Source organism: Athene noctua, chromosome Z, assembly GCF_965140245.1.
Source record: "Athene noctua chromosome Z, bAthNoc1.hap1.1, whole genome shotgun sequence".
Lineage (NCBI taxonomy): Eukaryota > Metazoa > Chordata > Aves > Strigiformes > Strigidae > Athene > Athene noctua.
In genome coordinates, this window is record NC_134077.1 from 33,843,904 (window position 1) to 33,868,183 (window position 24,280).

Sequence of the window (24,280 nt, forward strand, 5' to 3'; positions counted from 1 at the left end):
AAACAGCCTGGGCTTTGCAACCAGCAGTGATGCAAGCCAGTATTTTTGCAGGACCACTGAGGGGCGATAAATAGCATAAATAAATTAATATGCAGCATTTAATATCAAATTACAAATAAGGCTATAGCATAAGGTAAATAGTACTTGTTACAGCATGATTCATATGAGGTACAGAGATGTAAGTGGCACACCCTCGCAATAGTACTGGTGTTATCCCTTTCAAAACATTTTCTGGAAATGGGAAGCTTTGTGGGAACTTCTATTTTATCATTGTGCTATTCATTCACCCAGCTTAAAATTAGAATTCAGTTTTGAACAGGTGTGCTGGGTTTGTGTGTGTGACAGGGGTTTTTGGTAGCAGGGTAGTGGGCTACATCAGTAGCCCCTGTGAGAAGCTTCTCAGAAGTTCTCCTGGCTCCAAGTTGGACCCAACTCTGGCCAAGGAGCTAATTAGTGACAGTGTCCACACCTCTGTGATAACATACTTAAGAAGGGGAATCTGGGTGGAGGAGTTGGAGTTGTGAGGAGCTGTGAAGGAGATAGCCATGCAAACACCAAGGTCAGTGCAAGGAAGGAGGGGAGGGGAGGGGAGGTGTACTGGAGCAGAGATCCCCCTGCAGCCCTTGGTGAGAGGGCAGGCTGTGCCCCTGCAGCTGATGGAGGTCACCAGTGGAGCAGATGCCCACCTGCAGCCTGTGGAGAACCCCACACCAAAGTAGATGGCTGTGCCCAAAGAAGGCCAGGACTCTGTGGGAAACCCCTGCTGTTGTAATTTGGTGCTGGGAGGATTGAAACATGCAAGAGGGACACACACTGGAGGAGTCTGGGAATAGCTGCAGCCTGTGGGAAGGACTCATGTTGGAGGAAGTTTATGAAGGACTGCCTCCCATGAGAGGAACCCCATGCTGGAGCAGCAGAGAAGTGCAAGGAGTCCTCCCCGTGAGGAGGAAGGAGTGGCAGAAACAACATATGAGGGACTGACGGCAACATCCATCTCCTGCCCCTCCCTGTGCCACTGAAGGGGGAGGAGGTGAAGAAATCAGGAGCAAAGCTGAGCCCAGGAAGAAGGGAGTGGTAGGAGGAAGGTGTTGCTAAGACGTAGTTATACTTCTCACTGTTCTGCTCTGTTTGTTAAGTGGTGGTGTTGGTGTTTGAATTAAACTGATGTTCTTTTTCTTCCCTTAATGAGTCTGTCTTTTGCCTGTCGCCATAATGAATGAGTCATTCCTCCCTATCCTTATTTTGATTCCCGAGCCTTTTGTTTTATTTTCTCGTTCCCATTCCTGAAAGGGGAAAGGGGTGAGTGAGTGGGTGCAGTCATCAAAACTAGTCAGCATGGAATCACCTAGGAGAAGTCATGCTTGACCATCTTAAGAAACTTCTATGATTAAATGACTGGCTTGGTAGATGAGGGGAGAGCAGGGAATATTGTCTACCTAGATTTCAGGAAGACTTTCAACAGCATCTCCCATAAGGTCCTCACAGAGAAGCTGAAAACTATAGGCTGAATGAACAAGCAGTGAAGTGGATTGAAAACTGTCTGAATAGCCAGACCCAGAGGGTGGTTATCAGTGGAACAAAGTCTAATTGGAGGCCAGTAACTAGCAGTGTGCCCCAGGGGTCAATACTGGGTCCAGTCCTGTTTAACATCTTCATCAACGATTTGGATGATGGCGCAGAGTGCACCCTCAGCAAGTTTGTTGATGCCACCAAACTGGGAGGAGAGGCTGATACACCAGAGGGTTGTGCTGCCATCCAGAGGGACCTGGACAGACTGGAGAAATGGGCTGACAGGAACCTCATGAATTTCAGCAAAGAGAAATGCAAAGTCCAACGCCTGGAAAGGAACGACCCCAGGCATCAGTACCTGCTGGGGGCCACCCAAATGGAAAGCAGCTTTGTGGAAAAGGGGAGATCTCATCAATGTATATAAATACCAGAAGGTATGGTGCAAAGAGACATAGTCAGACTCTTCATGGTGCCCAGTGACAGGACCAGAGACAAAGGGCACAGACTGAAATGCATGAGGTTTTCTCTGAACGTCAGGAAACAGTTTTTTGCTGTGAGGGTGACTGAACAGTGGCAGAGATTGTTCAGAGAGGTCATGGAGTACCCCTGCTTGGAGGTATTAAAAAATCATCTAGACATATTCCTGGGCAACCATTTTGTTATTCTCTGATTCCTCTAATCAAGCAAATTTTTGTATTTCTGGGGAGGTGAGACCAGAGAAACCACTAGTTTGATCCACAGTAGCTGTGTTCACTAATCTTACCCCTCAGTACAGCTGAGCTCACCTGAAGAAACAGAAGGATTTTCTGGCATGCTAAAAAGAAAACAATCATTCCTCCCTCAGCTCCTGCTGAATTTCCTGATTGTCAAACCCAATCTGTGGAACTGGATACTAGCTGCACAGTTCACCACTTTGTAAATACATATAAATATGAACTATTCCTGCCTGGTGTTAGTCATATGAAATGGAATCCTACCAGTCCTCTGATAAGTGAAAATTATGGTCTCCAGACCATTGTGCAAAGGCATCCAGCTGTCAGGTTGGCAGACCTGGCCTGAACATTCCTACCAGGACACTAGCATTTATTCTGTATCTCCTTCTTTACTAATGAACCTTCCCATTCTTGGTAAGACCCTTGGCTCCTTTGATACTGTTAGTTTCTTTTAGCAAGGGAAGTGTGTTCAGGCTAGACAGAGGTGGTTTCACATCAGAAACATATTTTAGAGAGGCATCTTCTGTGTCAGGGAAGAAAATTTGAAGTGTCTTCACACCTTTTAAATATAAAAACATACTGAAATTTCAAATCCTTATTAATGCAGAAAATGCTATCTCCTTTTATCAGCATGTTCAGTTACACAAATTTTATAAAATGAATTCTCCCCAGACAGACATTTGAAGAAATTTCTCATTAACCTATTTATAAAAGCATATCAATCTGGAAAGAATCAAGAAAGATTTTAACAAGATATTTTTAGTTTGCTAAGATTGCAGTGTTTGTTGATTTTCCATTTTGTTAATTTAGTAGACCTCCTGAATTCTTACATGGATTCAGAACTTTTTAATGGCCAAGAATAAATACTATTATATCATTAAGGATTCTGAACTAGACTGACATACTAGAGCACAATTTTTACAGTTAGACTTAAATTCTGTGGTGATAATTTAATACAGAATTCAAATCTTTATTCTCCTTTAAAAAGTAAAATTAATTTCTGCTCTCAGAAATCAACAACTTACCTATAAGAGACTTGTGAAAGGTTAGGAACTGGTTTTTATGTAAAGGGCCATTGAAACACAGCAATGCAAGCAAGGCTTTTTTGTTTAAATTCTATATTTAATTATCTTTTCAAGCTTCCAAAGTAGCGGTGATGACTTGCTGGTTTCATGTCCTGATTTTGAAAAAAACCCATCTTCCTTCTTGTCATCTTGTTTCTTTTGGAAGACAGTATATACAACTATTAGATGAATCTAGCTGAGTACACCTGCCAGCCATTGACCATACACACTCTGCCACCAAACACACAGTGACATGTTCACATTCTATGGAGGCTGACTTTGAGGTTTTCTCCCAGTTTTCCTCTATTGTTTATAAGTAATCACTGATTAAAAACATTCTCACATAGGACAGTAATATCACAGTAATTATTCTATTTAGAACTTTTAGGAAAGCATGAAGCAGTAATTGGACTCAAGCTGAAGTAGGAAAGAGGCAAAAAGGGGAATGAATAAAGATGCTAAGTGGATTTGATTACAGCTTTACCTTCAGCTGGAAAAATTCACATTATGTGGCCATAAGGGTTCCTTCCACAACATAAAATGGTGACCAGTACTACAGAAAGTTATGCTGTACTATGCTATCAGAATCAAAATATTCCATACCTGAGGCTTAGAGAACCTCAAGTAAATTCCCAGCCTTTGGCAAGACTCGAAACTATATTATCAGATTAAAAGTGCAATTTCCAGTCTAACTGTGAACGTTGGAATAGATCACATGGACCAAACATGTATTTTCTATGGATCAGGAATTATTATGAAATTTAGGAGGAAAAAAAAAGAAAAAAGAAAATTACTTTGGAAGCAAGGCCAGGCTACATAGAACTACAGAGGTTGTTTGCCACTGTAGGGAGAAAATTCATATGACCAAAGCTCGATTGGAGTCAGTCTCACTTTGGTGCCTTGTAATACTATTGAGAATATTATCTGGGAGTTATTGAAAAACACTTGAAAGACAATTCTGTCATCAGTCAAAGCAAAATCAAGTTCATGAAAAGAAAGGCATGCCTTTCGAACTCAATATCCTTTGATGACAAGGTTACTGCCTAGCAGACAAAGGAAAGGCAATGGATCTGGATTTTTTTTATTTTAGCAAATCTTTTCATACTGTCTCTCACAGTATCCTCCTGGACAAAGTGTCCAGCATACAACTGGACACATACACAATATGATGGATGAACAATTGGCTGAAGGGTTGGGTTCAAAGGGTTGTAGTAAATGGAGTAACCTTTGGCTGGTGACCAGTCACTAGTGTTATTCTCCAGGGTTCAATGTAGGGTTTCTATGTTTTTATGAGTTACTTGGACAGAGAAGTTGAGTGTATACCGAGTAAATTTGCTGGTAATACTAAATTAGGAAGAGATATTTATTTCCTTGAGAATAGAGATGCCTTACAGAGAGATATTAATAGATTAGAGTGCTGGGCAATTACCAGCTGTATTAAATTTAACAAGAACAAATGTCATATTATGCACCTGGGACAATGTAGTCCTGAATGTATGTATAGACTGAGGGACAAGAGACTGGAGTGTAGCCTTGCAAAAAGGGATCTGGGGTTTATTGGTTGATGGTTATCTCAATGTGAGTCAATAACGTGCCCTGGCAGCCCAAAGGGCCAACTGTATCCTGGTGTCCCTTAGGCACAGTATAGCTAATTGATCAAAAGATGCAATTGTCTCAATATACTCAAGACTGTGTGCAGTTTAGGGGTCCCCAACATAAGGATATAAAAATATTAAAATGTGTCCAAAAGAGGGCAATGAAGATGGTGAAAAAACTCGAGGGAATGACTTACGAGGAGCAGCTGAAGATGCTAGATGTTCAACTTAGAGAACAGTAGACTGAGGAGTTACCTCATTGCTGTCTACACCTTTGTCATGAGGGGATACAGAGGGGGAGATGCTGATTTCTTCTCTTTCTTGACCAGTGACAGGACGTGAGAGTTTATATTCCATGGGGTTATGGTAAGCTAAGGGGAGAAAAAGTATGTCCCCAGAGGAGATTGTGTTCCAGGCTTTATTTAATGAGATTCTACATTACTGTCATTAGTACTATTATCATTCTCTTATTCTCATGCCCCATCATGTTCCCAAATGGAGACACAGGCCTATTTATGCATATGTTATCATCATGCTGCAAAAAGCACCAGCATGTCCAGTTTTGGTAGGCCAAATTGAATTAAATCAGCTGCATCGTGATTTCTTAGATTGCCTATCTTTTAAGGAGAAAAAAGAAAGAGAAGTGTACATTGTAGCTCACTAGTATTTCTCACAATCATCTAACACATTAGAGAAGAAAAACATAGGTGAAAGGTTGTAGCCTTTCTGGTAGCTGATGAGATCATACCCATTTTCCTAACCTGCTTCATGCATTACTCACATCAGAACAGTATATTGTGAACACCTTATTGCCATCTGAAAAGGTAAGCAGTGTTTTGAGGCATTTTATTACATAGTCATTAAGGACCTGTATCTGTTTCTATTCTAGCAACACTTCATGTAACAATGAGATCTTTCGGCTGCTGTCTGCACCGTGCTCTTTGCACCTCTGCAGAAAACCATTTTAGAGCCTAGTCCGGGTCCCACATAATTCAATAGACAGTTTCTGATTGACCTTAATTACAGCAATAGGATTTTACAGTCCCAGGCTGTACAGTAGGCTAAGTCAGAATAAAATTCTGCTTTCTTTAAAAAGAGAAAATATAGGCAGGGGGGGATGGAAAAAAACACATATATATGTGTCAAGAAAAGGAGACGGAGACCTGTCATTCATTATACATCCATGCATCCCTGCAGTGACAAGAACAAAATTACAATAATAATATAAACAGTGTAGGGGCATAGCAAGTGTTTCACAAACCAACTTTTACTAACTCTTTTTAAGATTCTTTCCTAGGACCCTGGACTAACTCTAAGAAGAAGGGAAACACAGGCAGTCAGAGTACAGAACAACATTAAAATAAAATAAATCAGTTTAGTGTTGTGGGGATGAAGACACTGCAGGAGGATGCCATCTACATTGAAATTAGAAAAGGTTTAAAAGTCCCCAAAACAACCAAATGAAAAAATCTATAACGATCAAGACTTGAGAGAAATTAAAAGAAATAAAAGTGTTGCCTAAATGACAATTATATTACCATTGAAGAAATATCCCTTTGGTTACTGAAGTCATAGGTGAGCTAAATCTGTGCCCTTTGAGAGGCTCCCTACAGAGCCTGACCTCCATCAGCTGATTCAGTCCAGGTTAGCATATTTCACTGACTCACCCCACAAGCTGGAAGAGCAAAATAATTTATATCAGTGAGATTATACATTCTGACAGCGATGCTCACACCTACACATGAATTTCAATATGTAAAACCTAGCTGCCTTTATAATCTCAGCAAACAAAGACTACTAATATACAATAGCAATTGCTGCTACAAGTACTTTATCTTTGTATTTTGTGAGGTTACTTAAAAACCAAACTTTTGGGGTTCAAAAGTCTGATAATGTAGTGATCAGGGAGGGCAAGTGTCCCTGGAAACTGGACAAAATATTTGCATTCATTGGTCTATTTTTTCATCAAAATTATAATTTAGTTTCTAAACAATTATTAGGAATGTCAATAATAGTACATAGAAATAAAATAAATTGGAAAGTCAGCTGCAGTAGAGGACTTCCATTAGATCAAAGAAATAATACATTTCAAGAAATCAGTTACAGCATTAAATATTTAGAAAATATATGACATCTACAAAAGATTGGACCTCTCTCTGTCTTCTCTTTGCCACTTACTCCAATGATATATTATCAAGAGTTTATTAACTGTAATTTGGGAGTTATTTGTTGAAGCATGCAGGAATCTCATGATTATCCTGACACAGCTTTTATACCACTCATTCGATGTGTTTTAAAAGTCCTTGTCCTGATAAGAGGAAGAGCAAACCTCTGGGACACTGACCTCAGAGATTTCCCTCATGAATACAGAAAACCAGCCCATACAGCTACTACAGAAACAGGCCAGAAGCATCCTATAATTTCAATCTTGTTCCCATTGCTCAAAGCACTTTTGAATAATATTCAGAATAAGGAGTGGCAACATTTAGCTTTAACTGACATCTATAAAACCTTCCTGTTATCTGGAAGCATCCATTAAGGATTCCTGGATGTGACTGGTTTATGTTGCCAAAAGTTTGACCTCCTAAAGTGCAGCAAATGTACTTCAGCAAATTTTGAAAAAGAAAAAAAGGATAATATACTTGCTATATTACAGTTTTGTTCTGTGTTTCACCATATTTACATAGTGCAGGTTTCCTTTTTAACCTTGCTACTGGTGGTGGAGGCAGCCTCTTTCTTTTTGCCCCAAGAAAAATTAGAATAGATGTGTTAACCTTACAAGAAAGCCTCAGTATAAACTTAGACTTCAACTTTATTTTCCCCTGAATTCACATTTTCAGGACATTTTAATTCCATATTCACCTGTCAAATAAGTCCACACTGCAATAGCTATCATCTGTTTGTTTGTTGTAGGGTTTTTTTCTCAGTTCTGTACAACATTAACATCAGAGCAGAATTTACTCCAGTCTCTAGCAAATATTTCCATATTTGGTTGATTTTGAAGAGAAATTCCCTGATGAATCACAGAAATAATTTCCACCCCTAAAATATGAAGGTAAACAAGCGTAAGAGTAAACAAGTTTTAAAGTGTTCTCATTCAGTGCCATGCTTTCTCAAAGGATCTCACATCAGCACAAAACACATTAGAGATTTATCATTCACATCTTTCAGTCAGAAGCTGTTGTTGAGGTTCACATTCAGTTTTGAAGTTCACTAAACTTTAAAATCTTCCCAGCAAGACTTTACAGAGATATTTGCGGCTGTATGTGACTTGAAGAAGAACTTTTTAACCTGACTATAACTTTAAATGACAGTCACTATGTAAAGCAGCAAGGCTTTTAACAATGCAAAATAAGGCAAGAGACATAACTGGAGAAATACTATACAAAAAATTTCTGGAGGCCCAAGAGACGATACCTCTCACTCCTGGTGAGTACTGTCTTTATCTCCAACAGTTCGGCTCTGACTTTTGATCAATCTTCTACAAAAGTGGTGGTTTTCAAAGTGACCTGAATGGGCCAGAGACTGCTATGGCAGTAAAAATTGGACATTTTGGACAAAATTTGGCTGCAAGGCAACAGGGCTGAGTCATCAGTCTGCTCACACTAGTGACTGGTATGCATCAGCAAAAAGAAGGGGACCTGTGGTTTCTTCCTCGTTCCAGTCACGGCTACTAACAAGCAGCCAGAGAGAAAGCTGAATCTTAGTTTTCTCAAGCTTCTACTCAGTCCAGCAGGAACTTGGTTCTCTTTCCACTTCTCCACTGTCAGCAAAGATATCTCTGGTGGTTGAATTTCACAACAGGGATAAACTGACACATCCCAAATGGCAAACACTTATGGCAATTATCTGGGGGAGTACAATATTATTTTAATAACCAAGGGCAAGCTACAGCAGTCAAAACTGACTCTGAAATTAATCACAGGTGGCTTTAACACAGTTCAGTGGATGGTTCATTACAGATTATTTTGCAAGGCCCTTTCCCAAAATTTCAGCATTTACTTTCATGCTTCTCAGCCTGTAACCTGTCCATAAATAAGGTGACCAGGAAGATGTTTTATGCTGCGGCTCAGCAGTAGCCAAATAATTTTATTTAAACAGTGTGTGATGCCCTTTCACACCTAAGCCTTTCTTCTGCTGCAGAGTGTAGCAGCAGAAGTACTTTATTAAAAGGTTAGCACCACTGTATGTTTCAAGACTACAAGCTATGAGACATCTTGGAAGCTTCTTTATCCTGCAGAATCTGAAAAATACATAGCACAGCCAGGGGTTTTAATTTTTTTCCTGTATTGTCAAACTGATTGTGCAGATACAGAAAGTTGGCCGTGGACATTCAGAGGGATGAAGGACAGTCAGGGATTCTTGCCACTCCTGGGTATGTACTGAGTTCTGCCCTATAATGACTGTTTGTTAATAAATACCTGGCAAATGATTTCACCTGCACCTTACATTCATCACCTGTAGTCTAAGGCTCATCTTTCAACAGTGCTGAGAAATTATTGCTATCTCTAAATTTCTCTGAGATCCTTGAATGGAAAATGCTATAGAAGAGTGACATACAAGTTAGAGGAGTTAAGTTCTCTGGATAAAAGTTTTACTTCACTTGACAACATGCAGTGATGATGAATTTATCTGCCTCGCAGAAAAACATTTAAATATTTTCCACAAAATAGCACGTGGATGTGTGTGAATATTCAAAAGAGAGGAATACACTTTCAACTACATATGTCTGTTTATTAACTAGCACTCCTTTAACATTGGTATTAAAGGCTTTGAAGAACAAGTGCCTGCAAACAGACTGCATAGTTTGAAAAGCAGTGACAAGGGACTCAGTGATTTCTGAAGATAAGTGAACACACAGAGTAGAAGACATGAGCAAGGGAAGGATTTGATTAAGAACACATGCATCAAACGTGACAGTTCATCACTCTAATTATGTTAGTAGGACTAATGTGCTTCAGGCTGTCAGTTGTATTTAAAACTAGCAAAACACAATGCTAGTTCTCAAGACATGCACACCCTTTCCCTCTGAGCTGCACAGTATTAGAGCTCACAAAGCAGCAGTCACAAAAAGAGCAGCAGGCAACAGCAACAGGGAAATGAAAAACATCTGGCTAAGACATAATTACAGACTTAAGTAGTTTCCAGTCTATTATGCTTATGAACTGAGCAGAGGTAGTGCTGTGTTAGTGGTAGAAGGCTGGCCTGTTTTCCATTTAACCCGAAAACAGAAAGACTGCACGCAGCCAGCAGCAGCAAACAGCTCACCAGAGAGGTCACCCTCCCACATGTAGCTGACAAAAAGTACCACTCAGGGCTAGAAGTGAGGGCTGACAGGGACAGGTGCCTAGGGTACACAGATCCTGGCCTCTCTTTTATGTATTCAGATGTAAAATTAAAATGAGGTCTTGTATAAAGTGGTTTTGGTGTGCTAGTCAGGCCTCTCTCACCAGATGAAGGACACAGGCACAGCAATATATTCTCCCACCCTTGAATCCTCAGTCTTCCCTGGACTTGTAGACCAAAACAACACAAGTGATGCTGACTTATTTTGGCACTGTCACACTAGATAACATGAGCCAGCAAACAGGATGGCTTGAGGGAAGACATGGGGACTGTTGATGCAGAGAACTTCTTGCATCTTGTAACATCGAGTTTTTGGAACTTTCTACCAGGCAGAGCCACTCTTCACAGATATCAAACGTATTTGTAGGGTCACCTCTTCAGTGCTTTCCTTCCTGTGCTGGCTGTTTTTGAGCAGAAAAGCAAAGGTGCCACAAAGGAGTAAGTATTTAAGTGCGAGGAGTCCTATATTTCCCCAGCTCCTCCAGTAAGATCTCCAACTAAAGGAGATGTTTGCAAATGACTTTTTAAATGGCATTTTTTCTGAAGTGAAGGAAGGAAGATTACAGTACTTTCCTAATACTAATTCCCTGGAGCCTATGTGGAATAGTAGGAGTAGATGGTACTCTGTAAGGTCCATCAGGCTTGGCAGCTTCTCAGTGACATCATGAAGACAAGATCCTGGCAGGCAGACAACTTCTCTAGAGAAGCTTACTGGACAGCAAATGGGTGCTTTGGTGCCTTTCAGTAAGGCATCTCCATTTACTGATACTTAACATGCTTGTCTGGTGGCACTGATCCTAAGGTGGGTGGGTGGATGAATGAACTTTTCATTATAGGCTTCTTGCATGGTAGATCCTGTCCTTTACTCACATTCTCTTAATTCTCTTAATTCTCTACTCCTAAAGCATCGTATCTGTTACACAAGCACTTCAGTAAAGTGGGACAGTTCTTTCTTCTGCCCTGAGCAGAAGGGTCCATCAACTCATGGCTTACTTGTGTGAGTCAGCTCAAGGCTGAATTTCAGCTGACCTTCCCTCAGTGCAGCCTGAAGGCAATACCCTTGAAATATTAGTCTATAGCAGCAGGAAACACAATAACAAGTAGAGACTTCAATTACTACCAAGCTGACTGAATAATATCAGACCACAATAGAAGGTCTACAGTTTTAAACATCCCAAAGGACTGCTTTTAGAGGAAATACACCAGTGGAACAGAATCTTTTCATCTAGGGTTGCATTCTAGGGTTCAAGGGATAATTCTGAAAAACAGATCCAAGAGGGGATGCCAAGAGATTATCTAGTCCTCCTTTTTGTCCCAAGACAGGATCAACTACATTCATACTACTAACAGGGTCCTCTTCATCCTCTGCCACCTTCTCCACTTCTTCTTCCTTATTCCACTCCTCCTCCTTCTGTTCCTCCTCTTTTTTCCATCTCCTGTTCCTTCTCCTAATCTTCTTATTCTTTGGTTTCTCCTGTTCATGATCTTCCTCTTATGCCTGTCCCTTCTGTTCCTCCTCCACTTTTTCCATATCCTCCTGTTCCTCCTGTTCATCTGCCTCCTCCTGCTTCTATTCTACAAATCTGCTGTCTCTCACAGCTTGATGTCATCTACAAATTTAATACTCTTTAACTGGAAAGCTTCATCCTTTATTGAGGAAATACTACACTAACACTAAGCATTGACAGGGCTTTTGTGAAAGAAGCTCGTGTCTTGCATTTCTACTACAGTTCCCAGAGGACAAATGTAAATGTAGAGGGGGCGTTGATTTTGGATAATAAGTTTACAAAATCCTTGTCAGAGTCCCCCCCAAAACACTAAGAATAAGGTGGAAAGGAAGATCCTCTCATGCATGATAACAGCGTAGAAACTAGGAAATCAAAGTTATGTGTTTTTTCAGAAGGAAAGGCGGCCATCCTGGGTATCAAAAAAAGATCTGTGCCAAGTATTTGCTGTTTAACATATTCTTATGATCTCGAAGAAGAAATGCAAAATCAAGGTTGAATAGTGAAGTCTATAACAGAATTTATTCAGGGAAATCAGAGCATAAAGTAACTGAGAAGAGTTGAAGGTGTGTATCAGTAACTCATGTGGGTTTACTAGTAATAAAAAGATGAATGGAATTCTTCATCAATAAGTGCTAAGTATCACTCGTGGGAAGAGGGGAGACTCTTAGTGATATACATGTGCAATTATAGGCTTTAATTTAGCCATTATCTCTCTGGAAGAAGAGTGGAGCCATTTGGTGTCGTTCTATGTAAACATAAAATCAATACTTAACAGCAGTCAAAAAGCCAAGTAGAACATTAGAAGTATTACGGGAGAAATCAAGAACAGAGCAGAAAATACCATTCTGCCACCATATAGATCTTTTGTCCATCTTAATCTAATCTAATCTCAAAAATATCAAAAAAGAGATCTTCATTTCAGAGGGCTATTGCAGAACTTCAAGAGGTACAGAGTAGGGTGGTATGGGTGGTCATTGTTGCATAATAGCTCCTGGAGGAGGGAAAGATAAATAGATAGGATTCCTTGAGCCTAGACACAAACAGCTAAGGGAAAAAATGATACATGAATGACAACAAAAAATATGAATGGGTAGTTACTGTTTTGACAAGCATACAATTTGCGAGACACCCAGTGAAATTCACAAGTAATAGCTGTAGAAAAAGAAGTCCTTGTCCCCCAGAGCATAATTAAAGGTCATAGACTGTTATGACTGTAAAAACAGGGTAATACCAAGGAAAAAATAAAAAGCAAAAAGTTTTTTTCTACACATTACAGCATCTGATCACGTGTCAATATGAATTCTTTATATGAAAGCTGACCATTACCCAAACATTGTCATAACTCAAACCCTGAAGTACAGCACTGCTTGAAAGGAAAGCAAAGGAAATTGTATTTTTCTGTATCGATCATTTAGTTGAGGTTCCAGACTGCAACTTTCGTTTGTGCAGGGCTCAAGGAAAGTCTCTACTTTTTCTTTTTAAAATGTAAATAGAATTAATAAACCAAGACATATATTACCAGCTAAAGTGATAGTAACAGCTGTCCACAAGCCCCATATTATTTTCTCTTCACATGGTCAGTTGTTCTTGTATAATTTGTCCTGCAGCAAGCAACTCAGACAACATGGATGCACCACTTCTCATTTGGGTTTCTGTTCATTACAAATGGGTTTGCATTGTCTCCATCAGCACATTATTAGTCATGTTGTCTCTTCCTCTGGATGACTGGAATCAGTGGGTTTCCCTCTGCAATTTATCTGTCCCTTTGTTTTTGCTACTATTGCAGTTCACACGAGGGGAAAGAGAAAAAAAAAAAAATCATGATAAGGAGAGAAAGAGCTGTAATAACCAGACTGACTGTTGTTTTGCATCTGGGGCAAACATTTACTATTTTACAGTCCTCTCCTAACTTTATATGATGTTGCAGCAGTTGTGAGGTGAGATGTATCTGATTAATACTATTATCAGATTTTTATATCAGCAACAGATACAGTCTCTTTCAAGTCCCTGCTTAGATTAAGGAATGCATTCAAACGAGTACTATTTCTTTTATCTACCCTTATGAGAAAGATAGCAATGGAGAAAAGATGTCTTCCTTTTATTTGTCACTATTGTGGAACAGGAAGTTCCTCAAGTGATGAAAGAAATAATCATGATGTCAGTTGGTCTACTTAGATAAGACATGAAACAGAATTTCAACCAGCCACACCTCCTGCCTTCCACTCATTTGTCACATTGAAAGAAATCTCCTAGGAGCGGGAATGGAAAGTAGTGTGGAACCAGTTGGAAGAGCTGTCATAGCCATGCTGGGAGTGATTTCTTTCTTTGCTGTGTCATAAAGCACAGAGTAATACTGGGCTACTGCTTCTGGCATGTTTGTGTCATGTGCAGTAAGAAAGGCATGGGCCACAACAAGTATCTGCACCATTCATGTGTGGAGTTATCGGCAGGGCCCATTTCCTTCTAATGTATAGTCAGGGTGAGCCCATGGGTTGTAGAGTATGTTGGAGTACTTCTCTCAGCCTAGAAGCACTGATCTCTGTCAGAGCAGTTCACTACACACATTAATAGAAAGCTATCAATGTAGGGTTTGAATTCACAAAGCACAAATACAGCTGAGATTTTGTGATTACAGTAAGTTGCCTAGAGATGTTCAGATCTGAGCAAGATGCTGCCAACAAACCTTTATGTTGACTCAGTTTTGCTGTGCACATCCATTCTAGTCTCCCAGTCCCCTGTTTTTCTCATCCTGATTTGGTATGACAAATTTCATCCTTAATTACATCTAACACTGTGCTGCTTCTGCCAAAAGATGCCAGACACTAAGAAAATCCCCAGAAACTCAGATCTACTTGAGGAGAAGCCAATCAGTTTTAGACTCCACCATACAAGTGAGTGGATGTTCTGGGCAGGCTATGAGCTCCAGACTGCCGAAATCTTTATAATTGCCTTACACTCTGTCCCCAGAGAAAAAGCAGATTTAAATTTTGAGACAATCTGAATTATCATGTAAATTTTCAAGATCTTAGAGTAGTTGACTTTTTGAACTGACAGCAGTTCACCATTTTAGCTGCAGATGAGCCAGCACACTGTTAGAATTCTTTTAAAAACAGAGAGTAGCTAGAAAGTACTGAGGCTTGACTGGTTTCACAGCTAGCAGTAAAGGCTGCTGGATGATTAACCTTCTGGGTTTCACAAATTCTATTGCTGCAAGGTAGCCTGTCATTTAAGGGCCTTAGGCCCAAGAGCCCTCTGGTGAGAAAATTAATTTAGCTTCCTGGGAGAAGGGATTAATCCCAGGTCCCACTCTTGAGGGCTGTGGATGAAAGAGGACTGCAGCAAGATGAAGTGCATAAAGAGGTAAAGAAGGGGTCCAGGTGAAGAGATGGAAATTAATCTCAACAGGAAAAAACTGGATTGAAGAAGGACACTGGTTTTCTCAGTAGCAATGTGAAAGCCTTGACAGGAATACCTACAGCAGAGGCATGCAAAAGCAGAGACATAAGGGAGATGGACTGGCAAGGCCAGCCTTTGGCAAGTTACATCTTGAGGAAGCTTTGACACCGGCTGCTGGGAGTGGGAGGCTGCCCAGGACTGTGAGACTCATGCTAAGAGAAAAACACCCCCATTAGACTTTGGGCAGCTGTTTGCCCATTTTCACTATGTTGAACTGTGCTTTGGAGTGATGGAGAGGAGACAAAATAAAGCGTAGGAGTAAGAAACGTAAGAGGTAGAAAATGGCAGTAGTCTACTTGCACAAATGTTTGCCATCTGTTTTTATTAGATGCATAATATTTCCATGAGTCTACAAGCCCCAAATTTTAGCACAAAATACATTTGCAAACAGTTTGCAGGCAGAGACAATTACTATATACAACTGCTTTTCAGGTGGGGCTGGTTTCCTCATTTCCCAAAAACTTTTTTTTGGAGCTGTTAAAAACTGCACTTGAATTTCTGGTCTAACTTCAACAGTAGTAGCCAGGACCCTCATCTCCATTTCAGATGCACAAAAGTATCTCCAGGTTACACTACGATGGCCCAGCTCAGGGTATGTGTATATATTGGCACTGGATTCTTCCATATGCAAGGAAAACTTAGGGTTACCGTGCCCTAAATCCAATACAGACTACCAGTGTAGAGTAAATCAGCATGTCCAAGCCACTGTCTATCTCAGGAACAGTGGAAGTGGTTCAACTTTTATTAAGTTGAGGAAAAACTACTGAGCACTGAAGAAATAACTTCAATATACCTTTATCCTGACTATTTGTTGTATCCTCAAATGTCTCATCTCCTACTATCTTTTGTGTGTCTTTTAAAGCTCAATAGTTTAAAGTCTCCTACTTTTCTCTACAGTTTGAGTGCTTGGCTAACATTTTTTACCCATAGCAGTGTATTGTCACACTCCTCAAGAGGAGAAAGTGGAGGTGACATTGCACTCTTGAGGAATAAGACCACAAGAGTGCTAAATAAAACAAACCTAAATACACTCACTGAAAACTCCAAAGTTCAAATAAAAATAGATTGCCATAACCTAATTACATTTTAACTGGTAATACACTAGGCAGCAATATACTCAACTGGAAATGTGATTTGAAAACTTATGTATGTGTGTATCTACATACACATATGGTTAACTATACTGACTGCCCACACACACACACACAGAGGAAAAAGGAATTTTGCTGTTGCAAGTTGCTGCCATGCCCTTCTTCCCAGTTCCTCAGGTGATGTTGCCTGTGTCATGGAACATATTTTAAGGTTGACACTTTGTGGTGCATGGCCTCTGTATCACAGTCACCAATTGTAACGGTTGGCTGGGGACAACAGGTTCACAGGCAGAGGTGAAATGATCATGTAAGATATTCTGAATTATTGTAATTCACATTTTCAGTCTCTTGTAGAGAGAATCAATATCTTTTAGAGTCTAAGAGAGCTGGATTCAGCCTAAACACATAAATACACATGGCAGAGGATAACTAGGAAGGGCTCCTTATTTAAAAGTATCCTACAGCTTCTGTCTCTTTAATGAAAAGCAGCATATAAACTGACAGGTGTGACACTTAATAAGAGAGTGTCACTGCTGGAGTTGAGTACAGGAATTAAGAGATTTCTTTTGTGTCCAGTCACGGATTTGCTCTATGACCACAGTCAGCACAACTATTCTTTCGTGTTTCATTTAGCCTCTCCATAAAGGAGGAAATTGCAGGCACAGCTTGCTGCATGGTCAAGCTAATCAGCTTAGTATCTGTAAAGCTGAGAGGACAGAAGGCAATAGCAAACTGAGGGTATATATTATGTGAACTAGTCAGCAGTTCTCCAATTAATCTGTCTTACTAAATGAATTTCTGTGCTTAAACAATGTTGCTAGCAATTTACAATACCCCCAGAATATGTAATATATTTATATGAAAATCAAATCTTTGCATTACATCATTGCCAAGAAGAAATAACATACACATTTATTGAACAAAATGCATGTAAAAAGATTGAATAAATTAAAATAATAGCTGTGTGCAAAGAAGGTCTTTAAGCAACTTGAAGTATCACTTCTTTCAGTAAAGAATTTGGAGCTGCATAACCTTAAATCTAAATTTGTGCATAGCAGCAGAAGTGAATTTGACAGTCCGCAGTAAGTATTTACATCCTGTGACAATAGCTTTTTAAAACATAAATGTCTTGCTTTTGCCACTCATCTGGTATAAAAGTAACTTCACAGGAGAAAATTCGGGGTTTGATCCTTGTCATCCTTGGACAACAAGGAAAGAGAGTGCTTGAGCAAAAATACGGTCTCAGAGACAGAAAGTAGGTTTTACAGGAAAAGAAAAGTGGAGGACAAACACTCCCTGTTCTCCTTCTGACTTACTGGACTTACTGGTGTACCATTTCACCCCACTTGTAGATTGTCTCTGCAAAAAGGACAAAGATAGCTGTCCTCATTTCTGGAGTGGCCCTCTGTTATGCTGTGTTGCAGCAGCTTTCAACCACTGCACTGGCCAATGGTCACCTGGAGCTCTGAGTACCACTCCTGTTGTGTACATGCAAAGCAACTAAGAAAAGCAAGTCATTGTTCTGAATTCACTAGACTGCTGTCCTCACCTCAGATGGAAAATTTTCAAGGGTGTACGGTCAGGAGGATGTTGTATCACAGCCCTGGCTAGCACGAGAGAGCATTGCCATTGCAGGGCAGAGTGTACAAGTATGGGAACCTGCAGAAACAAGCTGCGGCTCAAATGTCGGCTTCTTGCATTTCCCTGCCCCACTGCCTGAGGTTGCTCTGCTGGCTAGGCTGCTCTATTGCTGCTCCATGATTGAGGGGGACGAAGAAAATCGGTGTATTTAGCACAGAGTGCATCATTCACTCCTGCCCTACACATTCAAGCCCTCCACTGTTAATGCACAGGGGCTCTGCACAGATTCAGGCCCCTAACACACACACACACACACACACACACACGCACACGCACACACACTCACTCACTCTACACTCCCCTCCTGTGACCGGGTACAACTAACCCCATGGACTGCAAAAGGAGGCAGCACGCCAAAATTGTGCTCAAGCCCTGGGAAACCTTCTTCCCTCTGTGGCTGTCCCAGCAGTGCATGGACCTACCAAAATCGGTTAGACTGAATGGAGGGCCTCTCCTCCTTCACCACCACCACTACCTTTTTCCCTCCTTGGGTCCTATTTGTGTCACAGACTTAATTCTCATCTGAGAGGAAGGATGCTGTGGCCATGACTAATGCTCCCTTCTCATGGACACATCAACTACCTTTCCCCATCTCAGTCAGGCTGGTTTCAGATCAGGCACCTAACTGGGAGCCCCCTCCTGACACAAGGAGGGCAGAAGTACTGATAGACTGAAGGACTTGCTGGGGTGTCACCATTCATACTTGGGCTGTAAGAGCTGAAATCCTGCACCATGAAACTCAGCAAAATATTACCACCACCACACAGACACACAGACAAAACTCAGCAAACTGCACAGAGGATACACAGAACATGGGGTAAGGTTTTAATTTATTTTGTTTTAAACATTCTAGCATCAAATCTTACAGAATGAAAATACTTTTGGTACAAAAGGAGTGTAAAGAAGCTCAGCGTAGAAAGTCAGGTGAAAAAGGATAATCATGATTTTGATTAATTTTTTACTGTTAGCACAAGTTAAATAGCCAAATCTAAATATTTTCTCTTACTTGAGGAAAAAATCCCAAGTAACTTGAGAGTGGAAGTCCACATAAATATTTTAGATCCAACATGGATTTTCTTGTTAAGAAGAAAAGGATAAAAATACTTTTATGTTTTTCCTTGAGAATATAGTGTCAAGAACAAAACTATCATTAAAAATATGAGCAGCAGACTGGGGATCTCCCCAGTCAGCACCACGTGTCTTCCAGGAGAGAGGAAATCTCCCTGTAAGGCAGACAAGGAGTTTGAATTATTAAAGCTGAAGGAATAACCCACTCAGAGTGATCAAAGCAGGGCTCTCTCAAGAGCTGGTGGGGTTTTTCCACTGTCAGGCAGACTACATCATACGTGAGCAGCATTTAAAGCATATTTCTATATTGCTTTCTCAAGCAGAATTTCTATTGCTGCAAGTGTTTTCTAAAAAAAAAAAAAACCAAACCAAAAAACCCAAATCACTACTCCACCACTCCACAACTGTTAAAGATTATCAAAAATCAACTGAGAAACTAGGATCACTCCACTGATTCCATGGAGGAATTAAAATTATAAATAATTGTGCCTACAAATGCATAATGCAGCAAAATTAAAGTCTATGGGCACAGGGTTTCCCAGGCAACCTCTTATCAATGGATTGTTTCTTGATGATACTGTTCACTGCACTATAAAACATTGAACATCCTCATTTGTTGCAGACTGAAAAAATGGGGGGGAGTCAGAGGGAATCACCCCAACAAGAGCTTCATTCATGGAATATATGAATGCTATATGATTATTTTGATTCCCAGTAATAATTTTTGAGCTATCTGCATGCAAATGCTGGTTATAACACAGCACATTTAATCATTATCCTAAACACTAAAAAAAGTATTTTCAGTCTCCTACAGAAAAATTTATCTCATACTTAAAAAAGTTTCTTGCCATCCCTGTGAAATATTTCTGGCTTCTTTCACAATTCGGTTGTGTCACTCACATTTAGTATGACCTCCCAAGAAATGCCAATCACACTGCAGATTCATATATAAATAATCACTTGAATCGGAAACTGGCTCGAAGAGCCAGGCATCAGGGAAAGCAATGGTGATATACTGCCAGTCTCTCCCCATTAGTTGCTTTGTTTCTAATTTCTTCAAGATGAGGGGCACAGAAAGATGCTGGGGGCTGTGCTCTCTCCTGCCACCTTTGCCTGATGTTATCAGTAGGGGCTGGAAGCTCCAGTGGAGCAGAAAGCTTGTTTTGGGAAAGTATTTACATGTCACAAAGGTGCCTATCTGTACTGAAAAAAAAGTAAGTCTCCAATTACTAAACCCAAAAGCTTTTCAGGTAGTGAGAACACAGCCCGCTATAGGCTTTCCCTCCTCACTGCCAAACAACCTGCAGTAACAATTCTCTTGCAAATTCCTGCAGCAGCTACGTCCCACCCTCATCTTCCCCTCCAGCTCAGTTCCTTTTCCCTGCCCTTTTTTGTCTTCTCATCTACATGAAAAACTGCCATTTGGGTCAGTCCTGCCAAGGTGGGAAAAGGGGATGAGCCAGTAACCTAGTACCCATGCAGTCACTAAGAGATCATGAGTGTATTTCGGGAGCCATCTTTCTACCTCCCATCCTGCTGCACTAGCCACTCCAGTTCCTCAACTACAAAGAGGAGGAAAACCATGTTGTCTTTTTCTCCCTTTATATTCCATTGAGACAATGAGGGACAAACGCATACACACAGGAGGAAACAAATCCTTGTTTTTTCTTTATTGTCACCTCATATTGTAAAACCACCACAGACTGTCATCATGGGAACACTACTTCCTGGATTTGTCTCTAATGTGATTTAGATTGAAGTTACAGAGAAACACTCAGTCATCATCGCTAATCAGCAAAGAAGTAAGGAAAAAAATTGATGCCCATAAAATTAAAAGGTTAGAAGTTGATTCCGTACTTTGAGTACTAAACAGACAAGCACCACCTGGACACATTCAATTACTCTTCCATATTTTTGCTGCAGCTTGATTCCAAATTTTACAGCTAAATCACGAGGCTAAAACACTAGACAGAAAGGAAACGTGATCCAGCTTTGCTAACAGCGATAACTGATAAACAGCAAGTAAAGCAGAACATTCACCAGTGATAGCTTACTCAGAGAGATAGAGCTTTTGAGACTCCCAGAGTAAAATCCAGCAACAGTTATTAAAAAACTACCAGAGGAGATTAATTTCATTTGGCACCCATACCAAACAGTATGATGCAATTTATTCCAATTGTTTATTTTTGTTGGCTATAAACAAACATCAGAACACACACAGATAATTAATGTTTTGCAAATAAATTGAAAGTCCCATCTACAAGAGCAGGGACGGGATTACCCAGCATTACTATTTCAAAAAAAGGTATTCTGGAACATTTAATCCACTTTGCAAACAGTTAATGAATCCAGACCCTGATCAGTCTTTATTGCAGAGCGGTGCCTCCAGATGGGAGAGCGTCCTGCAAGAACTACTTCACTATTGCTTAGTTTGTGACAGGCTGGCCAGCCAGCCCCTTGTGGAGGTAAAGCACAAGACAGAGAGGGTGTATGGTTGGTATGAGTTTAATCACTTCAGTATCACTTCTAATTGCAAAACATCACCTTCACGGGAGTACTTCAGTGAGGAAAGAAGCCCCACCTGAATCAGCGCCCTGCCACTGTCAGGAAGCAATAGCTCTACAGGACTCCCTTACATGACATAGCTACGGAGGGAAGCACAACACCGTCATTTTTCAGTTTTATAAAAAAATACGCAAAGTATGTTAGCACTTCATTCCAGACCTCCAACACAACTTATTCTACAATAAAAAGAGGTTTTGAAAGTTTTAGGAAAAACCCCAAACTCTGCTTCAGTTTTATTTACATTTTTCCCCATAATACTTGTCCACATGCAGACAGGCTGTAGCTCTCCTGGATAAAAGCCCTTCACTGTCACCCATTTTCACTGTTACCTACTGGCTGCTAGGTAATACAGAACTTAGATGGAATTAGACTAACAGTTGAGGAAATCAGAACTAGAAGACTTTCCTCAAGAAAATGAGAAAAAAAATATTGATGTAGTCCATGATCTTGCCAATATCTCTCTCCCCTTGTAAAATGTTTTATTAGCTTATTAAAACAAAACAAAAAAAAAAACACAAAAAAACCCACAAAAAAAGCTTATAAAACATTATCTCATTAGAGCAGAATAATCTTAAATCTTCTTCAAAGAGTTTTTCTGTAGATACAGATGACCATAATCCTTAAAAGCCCTCTGCTAATTACATCAATTAAATGTGCAAAACATAATAAATGATTGAGAAGTTAGAGGAAGGAGTAATACTGGATGGAAGGAGATACCTCCATCTGACCGTAATTACAGGAAATGGCATGAAATTAATGGGTGTTTTCATCTCAGACCCAAAGAGAATGTCCTCCTCAAATCCAAAATCTGGCAGCTGTAGGGTGCACCCCAAGGTTTCTGCTACCCTCTCATGGTATTTGTGATTTTCACTAAGTTAAAGGACTTACTGCTGGTTTCACCATCCTGCCGTAGCCAGTGAGTTCTGCTGGAGGCACAGGTCTGCCTCCTGCAACCAGACATCGAGGACCACCCCGCAGCCACAAGCTCCTGCAGACGTCTCCAGGGGGGTTATGAATAAAAAGCTTCCAAATTAGAAAAAAAAATAAAATAAAATAACTATTATTATAATCCTATCATTCCAGCAGCAGCAGAAAAGGACCTTTATGACTGATTTTTCAGCAGCAGTTTTAAATGGTGTAGCCTGAAGAGATCGAAACAAAAGCAGTCATGTGTGCACAACCCTGGCATTAGTGTGCTGTTGACAGCCATTTCCAGTTCTGAAGCTAACTGAATGACCAAAATCTCCTTTCCCTCTAAAATACGATCAGTTAAATTTTGAGAGCTTGGACGCCATTCTGAATACATCACCAACACAGTTAACAGGCTTCAGCATTTTATTACTTAGCAATAAACCCAAGCAATATTGGTATTACTGAGACCTACACTGATAGAGTACTGCAGAAGCAGAGCTGCTGTTCAGAGTACAAGAGGAGCCTCAATGCTTAAACTGAGGTTTTTTCCTAATGCTTCACAATAAAGGAAAAAGTGGGCATAATTAAATACATTTAAAGTGAACTTCTAAAGGGTAAAAAAAAATGTACCTAAAATATTGTTATAATTACAGCTGTTCTGCATTCATTACAGATGTGGAATCTGCAGGGTTACTAAGTGGCAGCATTAAAAAGCTGTAAAACTAAAAAGTTATTACAGAACTCACTCACAGAGGCAACATAATTGTCATATATAAATATGAATTATGTTCTCTCAACCAGAGCCTACTTTTTAATACAGAAAGCACAGCTGAAAGCCTATTTTTTTCAGAAAATGTAACAGATTTTACTATGAATGAGGACATTTAAAAGGTTATCAGAGTCTTCAGAAGGACTTAATGCTGTCAGCCCGTGGATTTAAAATGTTTACTTGCAAGGGGAATGTGCTAGAAAATGCTGTTTCACTTTCTTGTTGAATATTATTTCTGGTTAAATAAAAGATGAGCTGGATAGCCTCAGACTCCTGCCATTCCTCACGCCAGCAATTCTAGGGCCTCATTCGCTGAGCGTAATAAACCCAGGTCAGCTGAGAGACAAGCTCCCGCCTCTCCTGTTTGATACAACTTTGTACTTGGCTGTAAAATGAGAGCACGAAATTAGAAATCAGTGTAATAAACACAGGCATCTTTATAGGAGTGCTGTAGTTCAATTCAACAGTGTTCTCCCAGTTCTCCAGCAGTTTCTTAGGATTTCAGTATTATAGTGATGGGATGTTTTTGCCTCTCTTACAGCCCTCTTGTCTTCCAGATATGGCCAGTAATAGCATCTCAGTATTTTCCACTCCAGAAAAATCTTCCATTTATAGCTTGATTAGACATGGCATAAGCAAGAGACAAACCTGTTTGCTGGGGCAGTTGTCACACTTCCTGGTATGAAAAAAGCAAACTAATACAGTGTGGTTTGATTTTCACCTAGAAGCCACCTCCATATCAGGGGGTATCATCAGTGCACACAGAAATGTTGACACAATAATGATGGAATAGCCTTGACATTTAAAAGGGACAAAAGTAGAATTTAAAAGTTCATCACATGAAAATTTTAAGTCAATAGTGTCTCTCAGTTCTTTGACTGCTGCCAGTAAGTAAACAAGAAGCTCCTCTAAAAGGCCTGGTCTACAGCAGAGAAGTTTATTGAACCCTCTCAGCGCAGATACAGCTTACACAGCAAGACTGCTTGTGCTGACACAGCTTATTAATACTGCCACAAATGAAATAACGTATATATTGACTTGTT